Raw genomic sequence first — 15,187 nt, forward strand, 5'->3', positions numbered from 1 at the left:
TCGTCCTTCCCTACACCCCTTCCCGTGCACTCCACTCCATGGATAAATCCTTCTTATCTGTTCCCTTCTCCACTACTGCCAACTCCAGACTTCGCGCCTTCTGTCTCGCTGCACCCTACACCTGGAATAAACTTCCTGAGCCCCTACGTCTTGCCCCATCCTTGGCCACCTTTAAATCTAGACTGAAAGCCCACCTCATTAACATTGCTTTTGACTCGTAACCACTTGTAACAACTCGCCTCCACCTACCCTCCTCTCTTCCTTCCCGTTCACATTAATTGATTTGATTTGCTTACTTTATTTTTTGTCTATTAGATTGTAAGCTCTTTGAGCAGGGACTGTCTTTCTTCTATGTTTGTGCAGCGCTGCGTATGCCTTGTAGCACTATAGAAATGCTAAATAGTAGTAGTAGTAGTAGTAAAAAAAAAACAAAAAAACTTTTGACCTCTAACTTTTAAGGCACTACATATCCAATTGAAACAGCTTTAGACTTGTTACATTACAGATGGCCAAACAGTAAAGAACAACAACATGGATGCAGCAGCTCATAGGTTTGCTTCCTTTGGTTTGAGTGTACTAGAGGAGATGAGAGCACTGTGGGGGAGTGAAAACAGAGATTAACCAAATTGGCTTCCTTGCTTACCGTGGATTAGATCGCTTGGTCCTGACTCCCGACGGTCATGGACGGTGTCCTTTTACTGCTGCCGCGTCCTGCAAGTTGAATCAGGGTAGGCGGGACGTGGCAGGCAGCAGAAGGACCCCGACGCCCGGACGCCGGCATCCTCTCCCCACTGCCTGCAGGTGCGACGGTTTGGTCCGGTCCGGACTCCGGAGGACTGCCGGGGGGGGGGGGGGGGGGGGGGGGGGGGGGAGAACGAGGTTGAGGGAGGGAGGAGCGGATGCGAGAGGGAAACTGAAAACGGACAAAAAGTTCAACGGAAGGGTGGGAAGGGCAGCAACAATTCTTTCCAGAAGCCGAGGGTGCGCTTCTAGCAAGTTCAGCCCAGCAATCCTGCCTCTTCTAAGGTAAACCTCCGGGCCGGGCAGGGTCACAAAAGACTGGGTGGGCCTGAGCCAAGATCGGGCGGGCCTGTGCCCACCCGTAGCTACGCTCCTGGGTTAGATGGTTTATGCACTTGTAAACTGCCCAGGAGTTGGACTGAGAAAGATGAGGAGTTAAATGGCCAAATAAGTTCACTCTCTCTGGGAGCATATTGCCTGCTTTTCAAGTGGTTAAGAGATTCTTGTTTATTTCATTGGCATGTTTGAGTTACGTTTCATTTTCTAATTGCTAGGGGATGGGATTAAAATCACCTTCTATGAGACCTTTTTATTATTATTGCTTTATTGTGCTTTTCTACATTGTGTGTATTTTATTCTTTATTTTATTGTACTATACTGAATTCATGGTTGTATACTGCCTAAGGCGTTGAGGGCTGACATCTCATAAATGCAATTATATCATTATATTGTGTTTTATTGTACTTTTATACTGCTCTCTTTAAACCAAAGTTCAACCCAAGGCGGTTTACAAAGTGATGAAATACTCAAAAATACAATTCCAATAAACTGTTTATTCTGTTGAAAAAAATAGAAAGAAAAAAGATGAAGGGTTGAGGGGGCTATATTATACTTTAGTTCACAGTAGTTAATTTAACCTGCAGTAGCACGATTGAAGAAGAAATCCCCTGATAGCATATTTTAAAACTTTTACTGCGTGGTGGTTTCATCCATTCTAGCTGTTATGGTAAGATAAAGTAGGCATAGAAGAGGTTTGTTTTTTTTAATCTGGTTAGATACAGAGGGCAGCCTGTTATCTGTTCAGGGTAGTTAATGAAGGTCATAAGCAAAGCTGAAATGACTTCAGGAGCCTTAAAATATTCTGTGTGTGGGGGGGGGGGGGGGGGGGACTTCATTTGTTGGTCTTCAACCCCACCCTGTGGCCTCTGCCTAGGTGCCAAAGATGTTTTTGTAGAAAATCTCTCAATGTGGTACTGCTATGAGAACAAGGGCTTATTCACTATTTTTTTTCCCACAGACACAATAAATCCCCTATTGAAAAAGGCTGTTCATGTTCTCTAGCTCAGTTACAGACTAGACCAGTATAAATGGGTTGTGCAGCCACTGCAGAACCTGCTGCTCACAGCAATATTCAAGTGCTACAAGAAGGAGGGCAACACATCCCAGTTTAGAAAGCACAATGCTCTGAAGTGAATGGAGTAGAAGCCATGGGAACGATTGGTCTCCAGTCACTCTGTTCAGATTCAGGAAACTTTGTCAGGGCAACATATATGTGCTGCCAAAGTAATCTATAAATCAATCAAAGAGGTATGAAGTTAACAATCATTCAGTATCATACGATTCACTCCATATATATCGTGATCAGCTATGACATTAACCAGATCAAATGATGCAATTCTTATAACCAGATACAAAAACTATGAAAATGGGGAGGAAAACCCCTCAGATAGTGCAGGACATTCTACAGTTCAAAATTCATGATATGTGAGCCTGCTGCATCAATCATCTGTGGAAAAACCTCTCCCTTCAAAAAACCATTTACTTCTTCATTCTATCATTCCATTTTTATAATCGTTTCATCAAAACGTTCATTAAAGAATTAAAGTGAAGTTAAAGAAGTTCAATAATAGCTACTTAGCTTTAAAGGCAGCAATGCATCATAAAGCAATTGCCCCAATGCTGGTCACCGGTTTGCGGGACCAATCTGCTGCTTCAGGGGGCAGTTTTATTCAAGTTTGCTCTCTCTCGCTTAACATTTCTTTCTGAGCACTTTCAAAATCTATAACAGATTCTGTGGACTTTTCATGGCCCTGATTACATGTTGAAGTTACCAGTTTTGAGGTGAAGGGGGTATAACAATTAGAAATGGACAAGAAAGGAGGGAACTGAGGCCCTATCTGACATTTTTGTTGCCTACTGCTTAATTCTGTTGCAGCAAGGGTGTCTCCCCCCCCCCCCCCCCCCCCCCCCCCCACTTCCCAAACACACATTTCAGTATACCAGTTTAGTGGAGGGGAAACTGGTGAGGAATTTGAGGTGGAAAGGGAAACAGTTGTATTGGTCAAGTTTTACCACAGTAAGAGGTTTACTTCTCGTGAGAAATTAGGGTGGAACGAGAAACACTTGTGTAGGTTAAAGTTTCTTATCCAGGTAAGATGTTTCTTTCTCATGAGAAATTAGAACTTTATTGCACATCAGAAGCACCACTGTACCTTCTACACCTCTACCTTTTCCAAGGTGCAGGTACAGCCAAGGGGCGAGTTCCAACATGGAACTGGATGCCATGGCTTTTGCCCTCAAGAGCTGCAACTGTGTGTGTGGCTGCACAGTGGCCGTATGAAATAAAAAAAAATGGCTGTTATATTTTGCCTTAGTAATATATTGGCCATGTAATGGAATTTTATACATAAAACAAGACTATTTGTCTTTGAAAGTGGCTGTTGGGCTATTAATAATAGATGTTAGTGTTTCATTAAGACCTTTAATATTAATGACAGAGAAACACATTAATTGCTTTAATATTTGCTCTCAGTTCATGTATAATGAAAAAACAACAAGGAGATAACTATTAAACCCGGTTTCCATCGGTTTAGCTTTTAGTTATGAGTTGTATAATGTAGATATTGTGAAAATAGTGAAACAGCCTCTGTGATTTACAACTATACTTACTTTCACAACAGATTACAGGAATGAAAGGGGAGATTTTAGACCCAAAGGCCCTCTGTGCACTGGCATTTGATTTCCAATTTCAGTAAGAAATGTGGAAAAGAAGAATACACTTTCAGCACTGAAATGCAAGGGGACATAAATCTATCTGTATGTGCTAAAACATATATTTGAGTTTGTTTGGGGGGTTTTTTGGAAGAATTTTGGGCCATTTCTAGAAGGAAATTTTAGTTTGATCCTGACATAGGATAACCATCTGGCAGGCTCCAATCCGTTCTTACTCTCATGCATGGCTAGGGTTAACATATTTGCGGAGACAAAAAAAGAGGACACAAAAATTAAAAAATGGTTTCTACCTTTGCTAAAGAAATATTTAATCACAGCAAATGTGTAAATTGCTTTTAGCTAATAAACACAGATAAAATGACACTAATCTACTTTTCAAAAGTTGGATTTGAGTTTAACTGAATCTGAGCCCAAGTGTACTTACCAGAAGAGCAAAGATCCCTCATCAACTTTGGTTGGCTTCTGAGATACATATGAAAGTCTTTGCATGATATGCTTAAAGTTGTGTTGCACGAACAAAATTCTTTTGACATGTTCAACCAGCAGGGAAACAGAGATCAGCAATGCTGTTCTCTCTTTTTAGCACCCCCATGTATCCAGACTGACTAGTACTACTACTGCTACTTAACACTTCTAGGTCATAGATGGTTTCTCTCATTATGTGGGTAGGTGTGTTGGTTTTTTTTAACATTAATGGAAAAGAGGATACTTTCCTAAAAATTAAAAAACCTGGAGGACATATCTGAAGAAGTCCAAAAGGAGGACATGTCCTCTTAAAAGACAAAGTATGGTAAACCTATGCATGCCGGCTCCCTTTTGCAAAAACAGTCGGCCCATGTCTCTTGGATCATCTGGGAAAGCCTTTGGTGGTTTGCTCTCTCTCCTGGATTCATGTCAGGTCTCCGAAGAAAGCTGCAGCAGGTGAGCTGCTGAGAAGAAAGGCAGGTAGCTCATGCTGCAGGGTTTGCTGTGGCAGGGCTGATGTTAGAAATGCTGGGGCTTGAGAGGGGACTTCAATTTCAAGCTTCCTCCCCTTGGGTCCTTCCACCACTTCTCTCACATCACTCCTCCTCTATGGACAGGATTACCAATATTTCTACAGACCATAACTCATTACCTCCCTCTGGGGTCCTTTTACTAAGGTGCACTGAAAAATGGCCTGCGGTAGTGTAGGCGCGTATTTTGGGCACGCACAGAATCATTTTTCTGTGCACCTGCAAAAAAAATGCCTTTTGAAAACTTTTTTGCCAAAAATGGATGCGCGCAGAATGAAAATTGCCTCGTGTCCATTTTGGGTCTGAGACCTTACCGCCAGCCATTGACCTAGCGGTTGTCTTATGCAGTAACTGGGCGGTAATGACCTACATGCGTCAAATGCCACTTGGCGCGCGTCCGATACGCGTGTTCGAAAATAAAAATTATTTTTCAGTCACACACTAAAAATGAAATTACCACAAGAGCCACATGGTAGCATGCGTAGATTCTTACGTGGCTTAATAAAAGGGCCCCTCAGTCTGGAGGACTCAATCTGCTAGAGAGGGAGTGTCCCCCCCCTTCTTTCCAAACCCCCAGGCAGGGCTGGACTTAGCAATTGCAGGGCCCTGTATAGAGAAGTGCAAAACCAGAGGGCGAGAGGGAGGAGAGGTGCTGGCTGGTGGTGCGGTGGGAGGCATATAGAGCATCAGTGCTGAAAAGCATGATTACCAAAGGGAAGAGAGAGAGAAGGTAATAGAAACTAAAGGGGAAAAGAAGCTTTAACTTTTGGTCAACCAACCACCAGTTACAAAGCTGATTCAGTTCAGTTCAGGGCCCTGCAGTGGCGTAGCAAGGGGGGGGGGCAGGAAGGGCGGTCCGCACCGGGTGTCAGCTCGGGAGGGGGTGCTCCCTGCCAGCTCCCCCCCCCCTTGGTGAATCAACACCCCCCCACCTTTAAAAGAATACCGGGAGTAGCGCCTGCCCTGCACGTACAAGAAATGTGGACCGTCGGCTCTTCCCTCGCTCTGTCCCGCCCTCCGCTGACGCAACTTCCTATTTCTGCAAGGGCGGGACAGAGCGAGAGAAGAGCCGATGGTTCACATTTCTTGTACGTGCAGGGCAGGCGCGACTCCCGGTATTCTTTTTAAAGGTATGGTGCGGGAGCTGGTCGTCGGGGGGGGGGGGGGGGTCATCGTGCTGCACCGGGGGGGGGGGTGCAACGGCGAACCGCCCCGCCCCGGGTGGCAGCCCCCCCTGCTACGCCACTGGGGCCCTGTGAAACTGACCCTGTTGCCCCTGCTTAAGGCTGGCCCTGCCCCTGCCCCTAGGTCCTTTCTATGTGGTCCTCCTCCCTTGCATCTCTCCTCCTTGATCCTTTCCTGCATGTTTTCAGTACAGATGTGGTTTACCTGGAAAGGATTTAATGTTGTAGTCTTTTTAAGTGGAGGCTTCCGTTAGGACTCTGAATCCTGAAACTGCTTTTATTTTTCACCATATTAGGTAACTGTGGTGAAAGGGATTAGTCTCAGTTAATGTCAGGATATGTCCTAGTGAAAGAAAAATAATGGTTAAATATAGCTGTAACTTGGTTAATATGGGCGTGATAGAGCATGTTTTAATACTGTGCTGCAGTGAGTGAGTGAAAGTACAGACAGTTACGGTATAAGCATAGTGGTGCATGAATAATATAAACCACTAGAGGGCACAGTGAGCCAAATTTTATTAAGGTATAATTGATGTTCAAGTTAAAAAAAAAAAAAAAAAGTCTCTTTACCAGGATAATGGTCTATCATTTTTTTCTAATCAGTTTGTGTTTCTTTTAAGCCTGTGTCATTGGTCTTCTAACCCATGGCATTTGAAAAGTGGTCACCAAATTTATACCGTTCACATGCTGCATCTGGGAGATAATTCTGAAAGGCAGATCTTCAAAAGGATCTCGCCTGTTCTGCTGTGAAAAATAATTTCGCTGGTACCTTAATGTCATTTTTGCAGACCATAGCTAATTTCAGAATTGAGAGGCATGGTGAAGATTCTCATTTGTACGTTATTGGCTTGTAATTGAAAAGTGTGAGAGAGTTCCTCTTTCATTATTTGGTTATTTATGAAAACTTTATATATTATCACCTTTTATTCAACGTTTTTTTTTTAATTACAACATGAAGATGTCTGGCTGCTTTCGAGAGATTAAACATAGTGCTGGAATGTGTCGCATCATTAAAAGTGAAAGATTTTGTATCAGAATCTGATACCTACAGCTAGTGAACTGAGGCAGAGGGGAGAAGGCCCTGCTTGTTTTGTCTTGTGAGTTGGAACTAAACCTGATCTAGTGCAGCTTAGATCAAATCCCACATTACATAACTTCCCTCCAAAATTCAAGCTTACCACAAATCCACTTTAGTTCCTATCTTTTGCCCAGTAATTTGATGGCAGGCGAACTTGGGTGTTTTCTTGGTTGCAAGCTTCTGAAAATGACTGCAAATGACAAAAAGAGTACAAGGAGTATGAATGTGTGTGTGTGTGTATATATATATATATATATATATATATATATATATATATTCCGGAATACATTTAGACTCTCCCGTTCATATCTTACCCTTCATTATCCAAAATGCAACGGCATCAAGTACAAATCAATGTATGCTCCCTCCTTCTCTTTTATCAGCACTCAGCTTTGGAACTCTTTGCCGAAGACCATTGAAACCATCACCAACCATCTAACTTTCAGGAAATCTCTAAAGACCATGTTATTTGGAAGTGCTTATCCCAATGCCACTGCATGTGTCTCCACTGTTGGAAGCGCATCGATTTAGAGACCTTTTGGACACTTTCCCGTTCCCTCTTCCCTCCAGGTTTCCTTAATCCTTCCGTCCATTCCTACTCTTCCCCAATATCTCTTGTAGGTTTTTCTGCTGTATTAGCTTCATTTTACTGCATTGGCATCTGCCTCTGTGGTCCGTTGTAAGCCACATTGAGCCTGACACTGTTGGGAAACTGTGGGGTACAAATTATATATATACACACACACAGTGCAATCCGCTTAAGTGCAAGGGTCTGGGACCAAAGAAATGCATGCAGTTAACCGGAGCATGCACTTAACCGTTGGGACCCAAAGAAGCGTGACATCTGATAAACATATGTACAGTACTGTTTATTATTATACATACAGTATACAGTCTCCATTAACTGATGTTAGGCTTACTTGAATTAATCAGTTATAGCCCTCTGTACACTATTGGGTCTGTCTGCCAGAGGGTAAAAACTGTCATAGAACTGACATCCAGTGGCCTCCAGATAGGTCCACACGGTGTTGAGACTCTCCAGCGCTCTTGCAAAAGTGACAGGAGGAGGTTGTTGAATTTCGTCAGCATCTACCTCACTGCTCATTTCATCATCTGTTTCATCATCAGCCGTTGTTGCCTGCGTGTAGGCGCATATCTCGACATCAGTGCTGTCGTCAGCTGTTGTAGATCATAATCAACAGCTACGTAGCGATGAAACTCCTCTTCAGTAACACCGGCTAGGATGTCAATAACCTGTTCATCTGACGTGTTTGCAACAGCTGCATCTGTTTCGTCCCTCTCCACATCCTTAACAAAGCTTGCCCGCTTGTAGCAGTTCACAATGGTTGCCTGTGTAACATGATTCCAGGTTTCTTTCTGCATATGTAGGGAATCTAACAGTGATAGATTACGAGCCAGTTCAACAGCACGTTTATCCTTTGCTCATCAGACAACGTAGCACAAGAGCACGATAACGTTATTTGAAATTGGCTATTATTCCCTGATCCATAGGTTGAATCAGAGAGGTAGTGTTTGGTGGCAGGAAGACCACCTTGACGTTAGACAGCCTGACATCATCCCTGTGTGCAGCACAATTATCACAAAGCAACAAAATCTGATGCTTTCTAGTCTCTAACTTCTTTAGCCACTGCTTCCAAATTTCCCCAGTCATCCATGAATTTGCATTAGCTTCGTATGACACAGGAAGTCGCTTAACTTTCTTGAAGCAATGGGGCTGTTTGCTCTTTCCAATGATGAGGGGGTCCAACTTCTCACTCCCATCCATATTGCAGCAAAGGAGGATCATCAGTTGGTCCTTCAACGTTTTACCTCCAGTAGTTTTGGCATGTTTGAATGCAAGTATTCCATCAGGAATCGCTCGCCAATAGAGACCGTTTTCGTCAGCATTGAAAATGTCACGAGGTGCAAACTAATTCAAGATGGTTTGGAAGAACTGAAACAACCCAATTTTCAGCATCAAAGTCATCAGCGTCTTTTTTTCTCACCATGCTGTTTCCTGAATTTTATGTTGTTCCTCTCCTTCCATCTTTCCAACCATCCAACAGTGGCTTTGAATTCAGTTAGTCCAAGACTTTCAGCTAGCTGGTTAGCTTTCTCCATAAGCAGTGGAACACTGACAGGAAACTGTCTGCTTCTGACTCGAGAAAACCACCAAAGAAGAGCATCTTCTACCTCTTTAACTTTTCCCGCCCGTTTTCGTTTCCAGTTTGGATTTGTATTGTTTTGTCAGTCTTTCAAAAGCTGGTCTTTCTGCTTCAAGACATGTGAAATTTGACTGGGATTGACACCATATTCTTTAGCAGTAGATGCTTGACTTTGTTTTCTAATTTTTAAAGAACTTCTATTCGTTCAGCCAGTGTTAAAGTCTTACAGTTCCGCCGCGACAAACCCAATGTACACTCTAACAACATTCTTTCGCTTATTCTGCCTGTGGCAATTGGAAATCTCGTTGGTTGTCACGCGCCAATCGGCTTCCATATTCCGTGCACATGCTTTTGCGGAGTCTTTCCTGCAGAGCAGCGGTCTTAAACCATGCAAATTGTAATGAACACTATGGACTTTATATAACTTCCCTCTTTATGATTCCCTAATGTGTCTGTACATATCCATTTCTTTGAAAATAACACCACTCTATATTTGTCTTTACACCGTAGGTGGCTATCGCCTCATGGTACTATGTAAGCCACATTGAGCCTGCAAATAGGTGGGAAAATGTAGGGTACAAATGTAACAAATAAATAAATATAAGCGAATCTTGCTCTTATCAGTAGTGCACTAAACCAAAGTTTGTCCCCATACAAATTGATGTTGCCAAAAACGGGACCGAAGTACGGCATGCAGTTAAACAGAGCATGCGCTTATCTGAATGCACTTAAATGGAATGCACTGTATATATATATATACACACACACACACACACACACACACATAGATAGATATGAAAGATGTGGGAAGGGCTCCTTCTGAAGTGAAAGTGATGATGGGGTTTTGACACCAGTTTGAACATGTACAATGTTGTGAAATATTTGCATTTTCTTGCTCTTATTCTGAAGCGATGTGTTGGATGTGGCACATTAGAAACAGGATGATGTGAGCTGATGCCTTGGTACCTGATGGTACTGGCATAGCAGCAGTACACAGCTGTAGAGCAGAATATATACCAGCTTGCACCATGTGTAAACAAAGGCTTGCTAAGGTCATCCCAACCATTAGCGGGCGCAGATGAGCCATGTAGTCATTAGCAGACATTAACAAATGATACAACCTGCATATACGGAGACTGTAACACACTGCAAAAATCTTTAAATGATTCCAGGTCTCATACTCCTTTGTATCACTGGCAAGGGTACCAGATAATGTTACATTTGTACTTTTTCCCCTCTGGCTCCAGGCCTGGGTGTCTATGACTAGAACACAGGATAACTTCAGTGAAAGCAGCACCTCCTTTGTAGTTAGATCAATGGCAGTGATGATAGGCTGACAGCCCACACTCTTCCTCTGTGTCTGCTGTTTCTCTTCCTCATCCTATCCATTGGTTTACAAAGGATGTGCACATCTGGATGAAGAGCAGCTTAATGAGACAGGATCACTCACCCATGTCTGCACTCTGCTGGTGTGCTATAGGACGTCCAGAGAAACTGATAAAGGCCTTAAAATAGAGAACCGGGAATATTGAAAACTATGGTAGAAAAGGGGGGGGGAACCCTGAAACACAGAACCAGGAAGATTGGAAGAACCTTGGTGGGAAGGGGGGTGAGGGAGGGAAGAAAGGAATCTAAGGTGGAGGGAGATGATAAAGGAACCTGGTAAAATAGAGGATGGAAAAGGTAGGGAAGAAACAGAAAGGATACTGGAAGTGTGTAAGTGGATGGAATCTTGGGTTGAGAAGATTTGAAGGGGGAAGGGGAATGGGGAGCTATCGGAGGGAGAGGAAGGAGATATGAGAGGATCTGATGGGAGGAGAAAAATGGACAGCAGTAGTCTAATGGTTAGAGCAATGGGCTGAGAACCAGGGAAACCAATGTTCAAATCCCACTGATATACCTTTTAATCTTGGGCAAAGTCACTTCATCCTCCATTGTTTTTGGTGCAAACTTAGGTTGCAAGCCTTCTGGGAACGGGAAAAAATGTCTACTACACCTAAATGTAACAGGAATTGAACAACTACTGAAAAAGCGTGAGCAAAATCCCAAATCCCTTCCCCCATTACTGTTCCTCCTGAAGATACCTAACCTGTTTTACTTTTTTCTATAGGGGAGAAATTCATACATTATTTCTTTTCTTTTTTTTAAATGAGGTGACCAGAACTGCATATAATACTCAAGGTATTGGTATACTACTACTAGTTATCATTTCTGTAGTGCTATACACATTATATGCAGGTACTTTTTCCGTCCCTAGTGGGCTCACAATCTAAGGCACTTTTTATGTACCTGGGACATTGGAGGGTTAAATGACTTGCCCAGGGTCACAAGGAGCTGCAGTGGGAATCAAACCTAGTTCCCCAGGATCTCATCTCACTACACTAACCATTAGGCTCCTCCTTCATACAGGTGTATGATATTCTGTTTTATTTTCATGCCTCTCCTAATACTTAGCCTTCTGTTTGCTTTTCTGATTACTGCTCTGTACTGAGCAAAGGATTTCAACATTTGTACATCATGACTGTATGCTCTGTTTCTTCAGTAATGACTCTTTATGTGGAAGCCAGTATCATGTACCTATAAACTGGATTATTTTTCTCTGAATTCCTCATTTTGCACTTGTACAAATTAAAATGTCATCTACTATATAGATACCCAGTTTTCCAGCCTCAAGATCCCCCTGAAATTCCCCACAATCTGTTCATGATCTAACAACATTGAACAATTGGATCACCTCACTTGCTATTTCCCATATCCTTTGTAGATAAGTTAAAAAGCACCAGTCCCAGTACAGATCCCTGGAGTACTTCACTTTTTAGAAAACTGACCTTATGACTTTGGGCAAGATATTTAACCCTCCATTACTTTGCAAACTTAGGGCCCCTTTTACCAAGCTGTGGCAAAAGGGGGCCTGTGGTGGCTTTGGCATGTGTTTTTGCCACACACTGAGGCCCCCCTTTACCACAGTAGGCAAAAGGTAGGTCTGTCTTTTTTTTAAAATAAATGGCCGTGTGGCACGTGAAGCACTTGCCACATGCGCCATTTCTGGGGGGAGCCCTTACTGCCACCCATTTTTGTAGCACCAGATATGACGGCGCGTTCGGGGTGGGAACTACCACAGGGCTGCTATGGTAGCTCAGAGGTACTTCCTTTTTAGCGAGTGGTAAGCCTGTGTTGGACTTACCACCGCTTTGTAAAAGGAGCCCTCAGCTAGTAACCCTCCAGCAGCAGGAAAATACATACTATTTATTTATTTAAAATATTTATTAATTGCACTATCCGCAATTCTGAGTGGTGTACATAGTAGTAACATACATAAACCACTATAACATACATAAAAGAAACAATAAAACATACTAACACCATCAAATGCTCAAAGATGTAATGCATCGAGCACCATAGCATGCTTAAATACAGTAAGCCAAATTAAATAGGTGAGCCTTCAACAATTTTCTAAAACGTAAAACAGAATCAACATGTCTTAACTCAAAGGGCAACATGTTCCACAGGCGTGTACCTTCCACACAAATCCTGAGTGTAACTTACCTTGACCTACTTCTGAAATGACATGAGCTAAATCCAAACCCGCAATTTAACACTGTTTTCATTTTTAACCAGTTACTAATCCATGTCATGTCCATGTCCATGTCATAAGACCCTGTCATCCATCTCATGATGTTTTAGTTTTTTCATGAATCTCTCTCCTTCTGAAAATCCAGGTCCATTTCAACTGGCTCACCATTATCCACATATTTATTAACACCTTTATAAAGCACTCGAGAGGGAATTGTGCACACACAAAAAAAATTGAAAATTCTGCACACTTTATTTGTATTTTTTTTGTGTGGAATTCCCCGATAAGGGGCATGAAATACCCCCAACCCCCACCACAGTCTTCCATGCAGACTTCCACCCCATTTCCATGGAGCGTACACACCTCATCCACCTTTTTCCAGATCCCCCACACTCCATCCACCCTTTTTTTTCAGCCCCCTCTCTGCATCCATACTTCCATCAGTGCTTTCAAAGTACTCGGTCAAAATACTTAAGTAAATGTACAAATAAATGTATATTCTAATACTTAAGTAAAAGTGAAAGTAAAAAAAAATATTGCTTGATATGATACTTTTTGATTAAAAAAGTAAAAGAACTGCAACTACAATGGATAGCTTCCTAAAAGAAAAGTCCATAAGCCCTTATTAAAATGCACTTGGAGAAAATCCACTGCTTATTTCTAGGATAAGCAGCATAAAATGTATTTACTATTTTGGGATCTTGCCAGATACTTGTGACCTGGATTGGCCACTGTTGGATACAAGAAGCTGGGCTTGATGGACCTTCAGTCTGTCCCAGTGTGGCGATACTTATGTACTTATAAATGTATTGTTAAGGTTTTATCCCAACAACTTTATCGTTCTACAATTCAATACACTTTGCTTTTAGTAAAACTAAATATTTGAAAATAACTGTCAATCATGCAAATGTGCTTGTGAGTCATTAATCCAGCACAGGTAAAAAGGTGTTCCTTGCCAAATCCAAAGGCCACTACTCCATCCTCATCCTCCTTGACCTATCCGCCGCTTTTGATACTGTCAATCACAATTTACTTCTTGCCACACTGTCCTCATTTGGGTTCCAGGGCTCTGTCCTCTCCTGGTTCTCCTCTTATCTCTCCCACTGTACCTTCAGAGTACATTCTCATGGCTCTTCCTCCACCCCCATCCCGCTCTCTGTTGGAGTTCCTCAGGGATCCGTCCTTGGACCCCTCCTTTTTTCAATCTACACCTCTTACCTGGGCTCCCTGATCTTATCTCATGGTTTCCAATACTACTACTACTATTTAGCATTTCTATAGCGCTACAAGGCATACGCAGCACTGCACAAACATAGAAGAAAGACAGTCCCTGCTCAAAGAGCTTACAATCTAATAGACAAAAAATAAATAAAGTAAGCAAATCAAATCAATTAATGCTGACGACACCCAGCTTTATCTCTCCACACCAGACATCACTGCGGAAACCCAGGCCAAAGTATCGGCCTGCTTATCCGACATTGCTACCTGGATGTCCGACCGCCACCTGAAACTGAACATGGCCAAGACCGAGCTTATTGTCTTCCCACCCAAACCCACTTCTCCTCTCCCTCCACTCTCTATCTCAGTTGATAACACCCCTCATCCTCTCCGTCTCATCTGCCCGCAACCTCAGAGTCATCTTCGACTCCTCCCTCTCCTTCTTTGCACATATCCAGCAGATAGCCAAGACCTGTCGCTTCTTCCTCTTTAACATCAGCAAAATTCGCCCTTTCCTCTCTGAGCACACCACCCGAACTCTCATCCACTCTCTCATTACCTCTCGCCTTGACTACTGCAACCTACTCCTCACTGGTCTCCCACTTAGCCATCTACCCCCCCCCCCCCCTTCAGTCCGTTCAGAACTCTGCTGCACGTCTTATCTTCCGCCTGGACTGATATACTCATATCACCCCTCTCCTCAAGTCACTTCACTGGCTTCCAATTAGGTACCGCATACAGTTCAAGCTTCTCCTAACCTACAAATGCACTCGATCTGCAACCCCTCCCTACCTCTCTACCCTCATCTCCCCCTACGTTCCTACCCGGAACCTCCGCTCTCAAGACAAATCCCTCCTTCAGTACCCTTCTCCACCACCGCCAACTCCAGGCTCCGCCCTTTCTGCCTCGCCTCACCCCATGCTTGGAATAAACTCCCTGAGCCCATTCACCAGGCCTCCTCCCTGCCCATCTTGAAATCTTTGCTCAAAGCCCACCTCTTCAATGTCGCCTTCGGCACCTAACCACCATACCTCTATTCAGGAAATCTAGACTGCCCAAACTTGACATTTCGTCCTTTAGATTGTAAGCTCCTTTGAGCAGGACTGTCCTTCTTTGTTAAACTGTACAGCGCTGTGTAACCCTAGTAGCGCTCTAGAAATGTTTAGTAGTAGTAGTATTCAACAAGTGCACAGACGGGAAGTGGATTGTTCAACCTGATA

General features: G+C 43.1%; 1 protein-coding gene across 2 annotated transcripts in view; it reads left to right on the plus strand.

Moving 5' to 3' along the window:
• The window catches only part of MAST4 (microtubule associated serine/threonine kinase family member 4), a 905,366-nt gene that overhangs the window by 520,001 nt on the left and 370,178 nt on the right, over nt 1-15,187 (plus strand). The window lies entirely within an intron of this gene.

This window comes from Microcaecilia unicolor, chromosome 2 (assembly GCF_901765095.1).
Source record: "Microcaecilia unicolor chromosome 2, aMicUni1.1, whole genome shotgun sequence".
NCBI lineage: Eukaryota > Metazoa > Chordata > Amphibia > Gymnophiona > Siphonopidae > Microcaecilia > Microcaecilia unicolor.